At 39.7% G+C, this 11500-nt stretch overlaps 1 pseudogene; it reads left to right on the top strand.

Moving 5' to 3' along the window:
* The first annotated feature begins 1361 nt into the window (after positions 1-1361).
* Positions 1362-3506, top strand: LOC107940852 (L-type lectin-domain containing receptor kinase IX.1-like; annotated as a pseudogene).
* Positions 3507-11500: the final 7994 nt, after the last annotated feature.

Genomic DNA, 11500 nt, shown 5'->3' on the forward strand with positions numbered 1-11500 from the left:
CTCAAAGTTTCCCATGTTTCACTGTTTGACTAATCTGACCACTCTTCATTACGAATCAAATTTCTCATTGTACAGAATTCAAAATATGTTATTGTTTATTCCATTTGAAACTAGACTCATTAAGCTTTAATTACATAATTTATGCAACTTCTAACTCATCTCCCACAATTTATGGTGATTTTCCAAAATCACATTACTGCTGCTGTCCCAAGCAGATTTATGACCAAATCACTCTTTCACACCTAACTTGCATGCTTGTTATTTAAACATGTATATCACCAATCAATCATCACATATCTATGATTTTACTTAAGTATAATCTCCATTTCATCATTTTAAAGCACAACATGTTAGCTGATTTTTCCCCTTAGCATCTAAAGCACATGCATGCTCATTTGTTTGGCTCAACTTCACCTATCTTCCATTTTTCATCAAAAGAACATGAAACAACAACCATTTCCTACATTTTAATTCATGACTAAATGCTCACAACACAACTAAAAACCAAAATATGCTTCAAGAGTTATGGTAGAATCAAGAAGAACTCATGAACATCAAGATAGAAGCAAACTACCATGAACTTACCTTCAATTTTCTTCCCCAAGTGATCGAACATTCAAGAGCTTTCTCCTCTCCTTTCTCTTCTCTAACTTTAGGCTATGATGAACAAAGATGGACAAAACTTTGTTCTTTGCACCCTTTTTTCTTTTAATAAAATTTCATATTTCATCCATTTAATTCTTTAATACAAAAGACATGAAATGCCCATCATGGAACATTTACCTAAACCATTATCATGGAACATTTACCTAACCCATTATTATGGAATATTTACCTAATCCATTATCGTGGAACATTTACCTAACCCATTATCAATTTGTATCAATTTGTACCATAAATTATGGATATCAAGTGCTCATATTGTCTACAACAACATGATGGCTAGCCACTTCATGTAAAATGGGAGGTTTGTCATGCAAAGCCTCCTATTTTGCACTCCTGTTTATTTGGCCACTTCAATTTAGCCTATAGCATTTTTAAACATTTTCACATAGGTCCTATTTCATAATTTCACTTCGTTTTTCTTATGGAACAAAAATTAACTAAAATTACCGGGTTCTATCTTAAGCTTGGGCCTTCTAGAGGCCCACTAACATAATTAAACCTATGCCAACATTCACAGGATTCCCGAAAATTGGGGCGTTACATTGCATGCATTTGTAGTAACTTTGCTCAAAATCCTAACTCTGAAAATGAAGAAAGCTGAGAATATGTATCTCAAATCTCTTAAACCTGAATTTCTCTTCATATTATTACTATTATTATAAACCCTTCCTATGGGGTTACTTGTTCATTTTACCATGGCTGCATCAATTGATGTTGGTAACATCCAATTCAGTTTGACTGCTTTCACCCCAAATATGCCTAGCATAGAGTTTGAAAATGATACAACCCCATCAGATGGTGCAATCCAACTCACCACCAACCAAAGGGACAAAGCTTTAAACGGTAGTGTTGGTCGAGCCACTTATTACCAACCAATGCACCTTTGGGACAATTCATCAGGGAATCTCCGACTTGCAGATTTCACCATTCATTTTTCTTTCTCCATCAATTCATTGAATAAGCCCTCCGGAGATAGGGGCGATGGGTTTGCGTTTTTCCTTGCTCCCAATGGCTCAAAAATCCCTCCTCACTCCGGAGGTGGTTGCTTAGGACTTTAAAGTTGCGATTCAGATGCCAACTCTAAATTTGTTGCAGTGGAGTTTGATACGTTTCCCAATGAACAATGGGATCCTCCGACGATGTCAGATCACGTGGCCATTGATCTCAACTCTGTCAAGACTTCTTTTTACCCTGTCGAATGGCTGTGGAGTGGCATTGAACATGGAGGAAAGGTTGATGCTTTCATCACTTACAACTCTAGTACAAAAAACCTTAGCATTCTTTTACTCGATGCTGATGACCTTACTTGTCAAAATTCATCTAGTCTTTCTGCAATATTGGATCTTAGTCTATATTTACCAGAATGGGTCACTTTTGGCTTCTCCGGATCAACTGGGTCTAAGATTGAGCTACACACTATTTATTCCTGGAATTTCAACTCCAGCCTACAGGTTTCCATGAATTCAACCATCAATCCTCCAAATGTGGCACCGAGCCCTCCAATCAACCCCAAAAGGGAGAGCAAGACATGGCTATGGGTAGTTCTAGCCATTGCTGGTGGCATTTCTGCATTTCTCCTAGTTATGGGTCAGGTTTGGCTCTTCTGTAGGAGGAGAAAGTACAGAAGGATGAGGGAAGATGGGAGCATGTCTGTCAACGTAGACATGGAAATGATGACAGCACCTAGGAAGTTTTCCTACAGGGAACTCAGGCTTGCAACCAATAATTTTGCCGATGAAGTTCTCCTTGGAGAGGGAGGTTTTGGAAAAGTTTATTTAGGCTTCTTGAGGGACATCGGTTCCAACATTGCTGTCAAAAGGATAACTCCAAATTCTCATCAAGGGGCGAAAGAGTACGAATCAGAAATTACCACTATTATCAGATTGAGGCACAGGAATTTGGTCCAACTCATCGGTTGGTGCCATGACAATAAGGAGTTCCTCATTGTGTATGAGTTCCTTCCAAATAGGAGTCTCGATTACCATCTACGCAAAGAGCTATGCTTGTTGACATGGGATACAAGGTATAAAATCGCCATGGGAGTTGCCTCAGGGTTGTTTTAACTGCAAGAAGAATGTGATCGATGTGTGCTGCATCGAGACATCAAGTCAAGTAATGTTCTGCTAGATTTTAGTTTCAATGCCAAGCTTGGTGACTTTGGGCTGGCTAGGCTTGTTGACCACGGACAAGGGTCTCAGACAACAAAGTTGATCCTTGGGACTGATGGTTATATAGCACCCGAGTGTCTTGAGACATACAAAGCCATTAAGGAATCCGACATATACAGCTTTGGTATTGTTGCCTTAGAAATAGCCTCCGGAAAGAAGGCCGTAGCTGTAATTGAAAGGAATGGCAAGAGATTCAAGACAAAACTGGTGGAATGGGTTTGGGAATTGTATAGGGAAGAGCGTCTTTTGGATGCTGCTGACCCAAGATTGTCTGGAAACTACGACATGGAACAAATGGAACGGTTGCTGTTAGTTCGGCTGGCTTGTGCTCGCCCAAACTATTTTGACCGCCCATCCATAAGACAGGCTATTGAAATCCTTGGTTCCAAAGCCCCACTGCCCAGTTTACCACGCGAGATGCCGGTTCCAATATACATTGCAGCTCTGCAAGACAACATCTTTACATGTTCAGTGTACAGCCCAATTAACAGAGCCCAAACACTAAGCCCCAATACCCGAGCCCGATGGACAAGCCCACATCAGACTAGGGTTTCAGAGACTGAAACCCTAGTGCCCCACTTGCCGTCGCTGCCACCACCTGCTTCTGTCACCTCAACTCTCTGCCACCGACCCACCACCATGCCCATTAAATGCCTGCAAAGAAGAAAATAAGCAAGCAAAGGACACAAACAGTAGCAAAATCAGCTATAAAAGCCAACGAAAATGTAACTTGGTTTGGGGGGAAACCAATTGTATTTGAGAAAAAAAAGCTGAGTGTATTTTAAGGGAGTTTTCCCCTCTTTTAAAGACTTTCAGGAATCAAAAAGAGATTTTAAGGTGATTTTTTGGTTTTTACAATAGTTTCTTTCATCTAGTTCTGGGTTTTGATTTCTTTGTTTTTTTATTGTGTTTTAGTTCTTTTTTTCTTTTTCATGTACGAAAATAAACGAAAAGGTAAAGAGAAAGGTAACCTCACCTTGATCTTCCCACAGACTCATCGCTGGAGATCTCTTCTCCAATCGCCGAAGTCGAACCGGGGAGAGGGGGAACCTTTCTTTCGATTTCTTTGGGGTTGAGAAGGCATGGCCTTCGAATGTGCCTCAAAACGAGGCTAAGAAGCCCATCTCCGCGCTTCGTCGGCCACCGGGTATGGTGGTGGTACGGCGGGCGGTGGAGAACATGATCGACGGAGAGAAATAGGGGAGGGAGAGAAAGCAAACAGCTTTCTGTTCTTTTTAAAATTGGGGGTTGGAAATGAACTTAGAAAAGAATGGTTTTTTTATTGTTTAAATGATGATGATGAAAGGGCGCCGTTTGGTGGAGTGGGGGGTGTGCATTCTCCCTAAATGGGTAATTTTCGAGATTGGTCCTTCTCCTTTGCAACTTCATTCGATCAGGCCCCAGATATCCACTTTTCTTGCGATTGGGTCCATAGACCTTCTGCACAGAACATGCTAGAACGGCGTCGTTTAATAAGTGAGGGGTTATTTCCCTCTTTGGTCCTTCGCCCTTTTGCGCCCTTTTGTTTTGGTCCTCCTCTGCGCATTTTATTATAGTCTTAACCTTTAAATTTTATTTTTATCCCAAATTGGCCCATTTTGTTATTTTTTTTGTTTTATTAACTAATCTAGCTATTATTATTATATTGTCCCATTATATATATGTATATTTACGTTACCATTATTATACCATTTAGCTTTACATTGTTATTTTTATATTTTATTTATATTTACTTATTTAAATTTTGAATATATTTGTCCTATTATTATTATTATTATAACTATTTATATATATCTTTATATCTTATTATATATTTATATCTTATTATATATCTATATATCTTTTTATAAACATATTTTTAGCTTATATACATGCATACGTTTTGTTATACATACATACATATACATCTATATACATCATTCATTTTTATAAAATATATGTATATACGTCTATTTTCTTTTATATATACATATACATACTTACATTGTTTTATTTTACGATATACATACTTATATCTTTTATTTTTATGTAATATATATATGTATGCACGTACCCATTTTTTATATATATACATATTATACTTTTATAATATATATATACATATGTACATACGTGTTTTTATATATATATATACACATACTTATACATATTATTTATATTTCAAAATCTATATTTTTCTTACGTATTTTTATATTTTTATAATTCATATACATATGTTTTTATATATATTGCAATACATATTAGCATCGTGTTTAATTTTACCCGATATATCAAAATCTGTTTCAAATAAATTAAATCTCGTGTTTAGATATATAAAAAAAAAATCGTATCCTAGCTTACTGGGTTTCGATTTTCATAATAAATCTAAATACACGAATCTTTTCAAACTCAAGTTTTTAAACGATCTCGGGAATTAAGAAAAGATCGTGCCCTAACTTACTGGGCCTGATTTATTTCTAAAACCAAGATAATAAAATATCTTTTAAATAAGCATTTTTCATCCGCGTATCGGGAATTTGAGACATTGTGTCCTAACTTACTGGATATGATTCTCTTTCTCAAATAACGTGAAATATCCCCTTTTTCCTGAAAATTTTCAACGTTTTAATACAAGGATCGTATTTTTAAAATTCTTCAAGGTTCTCAATTTTTGACATTAAGACATTAAGTAATCAACTAGGTACCAATTTTGGGCGTATCGAGGGTGCTAATCCTTCCTCGTGCGTAACCGACTCCCGAACCCGTTTTTCTGAATTTCGTGGACCAAACTTGTTGTTTTAATAAAATCAAACCGTTTATTAAAAACAACCCCTCTTCGAGGTGATCCAATCGCACCTCATAAAAAAAAAGAGGATTGGTGGCGACTCCCGTTTCTTTTTTCAAAACCCAAGTCAACCCCGTTTTTCATCCAAAAAATAGTGTCAACAGCTTGGCGACTCTGCTGGGGACGTATAAGTGAGTCGAGCCACGAGTTGATTATTTTTTGTCTTTTTGTCGAAAATCAAAAACTTGGTTTAACTATACGATCCTTTCATCGCATTTCATTGCTCTTTATTACAATTTTCATCGTTGTGGTTTATAATTGCTGTGTTAGTTTAAGTTTTTGTATCTTTCTGCACATTGCATTGCATGACCGTTGGTCACACCCTTTTAAGTGGGAGTGAGAAACTACGCATTCGTGAGGTTTTCACCTCCGCATGGGATAGTGAATCGCTTTCGGGATACATCCGTACCTATGTCTTCGTGAGATTTTCATCTCCGCATGGCCATAGGGAAATGTATCCCCCTGAATCGAACTTGGTCCGTATGAGCCTATAATGGGTGAGGATCGAGGAATTTGCTGGTTCAGGTACCCTACTTTAGAACCGAACCACATGTAATGAGCCATAGGAACCAACCTAGGTAGAGCTACTCCAAATTTTTAGTGCTTACCTAAATGAATGTTGTATTTATTTGTCGCTTATTTTAAATCTTATTCTGTGTTTAATGCTAATTTACTTTGTTTGTGATTGCATGGCATCTTCATTCTAAAAGAGGTGTCGATTTACATTCAGTTTCTCAGTAGAAAGCTTATCATGGAAAAGGGGTTTGTTGATAAAGTAGAGGATAATGCGGCTGTGCGAATATGGGCTGAAACGACACAACGGGAGAAAGGCGATAGTCTTACCAAAGGGTACGTGTCAGAATTGTGGGATTTTACCCGTATCAGTGTAATCCAGAATGACCTTCGAGAAATGAAAGAAGTCTGGGATCAATGGGATGTCGAGGCCAAGCAGCTGTTCTATTGTAACTACGGTGACCTACCTTATCTGCTTAGTGTCAAAGTGGACAAGTATTTATTCCGAGCCCTTGCTCAGTTTTGGAATCCTGCCTACAGTTGTTTCACTTTTGGGAAGGTAGATTTGACGCCTACTGTGGAGGAGTATACGACCTTGCTTCGGTGCCCAAAGATTCAAGTCGACAAGGCTTATTCCAGAGCTGCTTGTGTCCCTCCGTTGTTAAAGAAATTAATGAACATCACTGGGATGAGCGAGCAGTGGGTCGCTGCCCGGATCCAACAGAAAGGCGACAGTAAATGTGTTCCTTGGAAAAGTTTGCGAGATTTGGTGCTTGTACATCCTAACTTAAAGAAAAGGGTCGATGTCTTCGCTTTAGGTATCTATGGACTAGTGGTTTTCCCCAAAGCTTTAGGACACATAGACGAGGCTGTATCTGATTTGTTTGATCGGCTTAGTAAAGGGGTGACACCGGTTCCGGCAATACTCGCTGAAACTTTTAGATCCCTGAATGCGTGTCGAAAAGCAGGGGAGGGAAGGTTTATTGGATGCGCGCAGCTCTTATTGGCATGGTTCCATAGCCACTTCTGGAAGGTCGAAAATGTCTCTTATTGGGTATTCTCTGATAGCTACTCCCCTCTAGGAGAATCGGTGGCCACGCCAAGACGGGATGATATTTCAGAAGGAAAATGGATAGAGATACTCCAGAATCTCCAGGATGAAGATATTGAATGGAGGGCTCCTTGGTTAATTCCTGATGAGATATTGTACCGATGTGGAGATTTTGACTGGGTTCCGCTGCTCGGGATATGGGGAGCTATCGGATATGCTCCTTTACTCGTATCAAGACAGTATAGATCACGACAATTCATACCAGCAACGCAGGGGTTGGCTTATAGTGATTTTTCCTATAGGGAGGACAATTACAAGAAGAAGGTTCGAGAAATATCTAGTGCCTGGAACCAGACTCGTCGAATGAAGATCTTAGCCGTGGGTCCGACAATTACCCCCGAGTATGGTCAGTGGCGTGATCAAAGGATCAACGACAACATCCCGGCGTCAAATTCAGAAACTGCTCGATCTTTAGAGGAACACTTACAAGTTTTGCCTTCTGAAATAGAAATCATCAAACAAGAATTCGAAAAAAGGAGTTTAGAATTGGGGAAGAAGATAGAACAACTAGAGGAAGAAAAAATGCAGTTAGGACTGGATGTGGACATTCAAAGATTAGAGGCCAACAAATTGAGAAAAGGAAAGAACAAAGCAGAAGAAGATTTGGACAGCCTGAAGACAGATTACAAGAAGTTGCGTAGGTCGGTAAGAGCTGCTGGCTTGGGTAAAACGCCAGAACAATGGCGACAAGAAATTCAGGAGGAAAAGACGAAAGCTAATCAATGGGAAAAGAAATTTCAGGATACTCGGGCTCGAGAAGTCGCCTTGGGAAAGAGTCTACTAGTTTGCCAAGACGAGAAGACGGAGTTGAAGGTCCGGATAACTGAACTAGATAGATCGCTTCACCAATACTGTAATCGTGATGCTACAGTTGAATTAAGGGCGAGCTTAGACAAAATTGAAGAATTAAAAAGACAAATAGGAGGGCTAGAGAATGCATTGCAAAATAGTGAAATCCGGATAGAGCTTCTGGAAGAAAATAATGAGCAGTGGCAAAGACAATTCCGTCAGTCTCAAGAGCAGATTAGAAAAAGAGATTATATTATGGGAGAGGCGGTGACTCAAGTGCGCGAGGTAGCTGATCATCTGCAAACTCTAGCGGTTCAGGCTGATCTATTAAGTTTGAAGTATGAGTTAGAGTCGGACAGGGGCCGAGAGTTAGCTTGGCTTCTTGGAAAGGTTAAGGCTTTGAGTGTAAGGGCAAAGCCATATATGTAGTCTATTTTATGTAAAGAAACTCTTTATCTAGTAAAGTTTTCTAATGAAGTTGAATGAGAATCAGTGCCTCTTTTTCTTTGCATTCTTTTCATGCATTGCATCACATCATATGCATTAATGACCATAAAAAAAAAACCTAATCGAATAAAATCATTTCAGTTAACCTGGAAAACCAACAAAGTTACGGCACCCGAGCTAAGACAAAAATTATGGACCAAAGGTTGGAGAAGCTAGAGCGACTTCAAAGAGAAATGCAAGACCAGTTGCAGGCGCAAATGAAAGAGCAAATAGAAAAGATTCAGCGTGACATGGTGCAAAAGATGGAGGAGTCCCAAAATGATCTGGTGGCTAAGATGACGCAATTATTGAAGGGAGTAGATAAGGGTAAAGGTCTTGTGATTGTTAGTGAAGAAGAAAAAAATGGTGAACCACTTTATCCTCCAGGTTTCACGCCTCCGCATGCGCAAGTACAGACTGAGCTGCATCCGCGGAGACCCTCTGTGTCGGTTAGGCCCCAGCAGTTCCAAGGCGATGCTTCAATCCCAATGAATTTTCAACCCAGAGCGGGCTTTAATCCCGGTGATAGCCCGAATAATATTGCTGTCCCAGATCTTGACGAGATGGTTGAAAAGGACAAGGCGAAGGAGGAATTTCCAAAACAATTTGAGGAGAAATGGAAATGGATAGAAGAGAAGTTTAGGGCAATAGAAAGCATCGAAAGCTATGGAATAGATGCAAAGGATCTGAGCTTGGTTCCGGACTTGGTGCTCCCTTACAAATTTAAGATGCCGGAATTTGAGAAATACAACGGGACTAGTTGCCCAGGATCCCATATTACTATGTTTTGTAGAAGAATGACGGGGCATATTAATAATGATCAATTATTAATACATTGCTTTCAGGAAAGTCTTACGGGAGCAGCGTCAAAGTGGTACAATCAGCTGAGCCGAGCTAAAATTGCTACTTGGAGGGATTTAGCACAGGATTTCCTGAGACAATATAATCATGTCTCAGAAATGATGCCTGATAGGATAACTCTGCAAAATTTAGAGAAGAAATCGAACGAAAGCTTCAGACAATATGCGCAGAGGTGGCGAGAGGTGGCGGTTCAGGTGCAACCACCGCTTTTGGAAAAAGAGATGACGACGCTTTTTATTAATACTTTGAAAGCCCCGTTCATCACTCACATGTTGGGAAGTGCTTCAAAAAATTTCTCGGATATAATCATGAATGGTGAAATGATTGAGCATGCCATTAAAAGTGGAAAAATAGATGGAGGAGAAAATAATAGGAGGGCACCCCTGAGGAAAAGAGAAAATGAAGTGAATAATGTGAATGCTTATGGTAGGTCAATTACCGTGAATCAACCAAAGAAAGTGGCTGCTAATCAACAGGGATCATCAAGACAAGAGTCAGGAGTTAGGCAAACTACTGAAAAGCCCCAATTCACGCCAATCCCGATGTCATACAAGGAGTTGTATCAGACTTTATTCGATGCACATGTTGTTGCTCCTCGTTACTTGAGTCCTCTACAACCCCCGTATCCAAAATGGTATGATGTGAATGCGCAATGTGATTATCATGCGGGAATTTCTGGGCACTCGATAGAAAATTGTACTGCCTTCAAGAAGGTAGTAGAAGGACTTATCAATTTGGGTGTCGTCAAACTTGACGACTCACCTAACGCAAAGAATCCGTTACCTAATCACGCAGATAAAGGGGTGAATATGGTTAGCGAAGGTACGGGAGAAGAAGTCAAGACTGACATTGCTGAAGTAAAAACTCCATTGAAATGGGTCTGGAAAGAAATGGCGAAAAGAGGTTTGGTTATTTCAGATTCTGAGGAAGGGCATGAGATGGGAAATTATTGTGAATTTCACCATAAAACAGGGCACGAAATCCAAGAATGTGAGGGATTTAGGGCTTTGGTTCAAAGCATGATGGATAACAAGGAAATGAGGTTTTACGAAGATGCGAAAGAAATGAGGAGCATATGCGCGACAGAGTTGGGAACAAAGGCTCCAAAAATAGATCATCCTGTGGTCATTATCTCACGCCCTAAGGGTAATGAGGTTAGGGCTCAGGTAACACCGAAAATTGTAATCCAGAAACCATCAAATTTCTCTTATAAGGATAACAAAATGGTACCGTGGAATTACGGGTGTAATGTGACCGTTTTGGGAAAAGAAGCAGAAAGAAATCAGGAAACAGGTTCTTACACGCGCAATGGAAAAAGATACGACGCTCAAGCAGAGTCGTCCAGGGAAGAGAATTGGAAGAAAGAACAGAGGAAAGGGAAGGCAATAGAAGTTGAACCATTGGTAAATGAACCAATAAAAGAAGAGGAGGCAAATGAGTTTTTGAAGTTTTTGAAACACAGTGAATACAGTGTTGTAGAGCAACTGCACAAACAGCCAGCCCGCATTTCTGTATTAGCTTTACTCTTAAACTCAGAAGTACATCGGAATGCACTATTAAGGGTGCTAAATGAAACATATGTGGCTGACGATATTTCGGTAAACAAGCTGGATCGGCTGATCAACAATATTGGTGCTGACAATTTTATCTTCTTCAGTGATGATGAAATACCATCCGGAGGAAGAGGTTCTACTAAAGCCCTACATGTTACTGTCCGATGCAAAGAGTACACACTCCCGGGGGCCTTGGTTGATAATGGATATGCACTAAATGTATTGCCTTTGTCCACTCTTAGTCGATTACCAATAGACAGTTCGCACATGAAAGCATGCCAGAGCATAGTAAGGGCATTTGATGGAACAAAAAAGGAGGTTATGGGGAGAATTGAGGTACCATTAAGGATTGGCCCAGTCACTTATGAGGTGGATTTCTTGGTAATGGATATTAAACCCTCCTACAACTGTCTATTGGGGAGACCGTGGATACACTCAGCAGGGGCAGTACCTTCATCATTACATCAGAAGGTGAAGTTGGTATCGGAGGATCGGTTGGTAACAATAGATGCAGAGGAGGATATTATCG

The sequence above is a fragment of the Gossypium hirsutum genome, chromosome A04, assembly GCF_007990345.1.
Source record: "Gossypium hirsutum isolate 1008001.06 chromosome A04, Gossypium_hirsutum_v2.1, whole genome shotgun sequence".
NCBI classification, from domain to species: domain Eukaryota; kingdom Viridiplantae; phylum Streptophyta; class Magnoliopsida; order Malvales; family Malvaceae; genus Gossypium; species Gossypium hirsutum.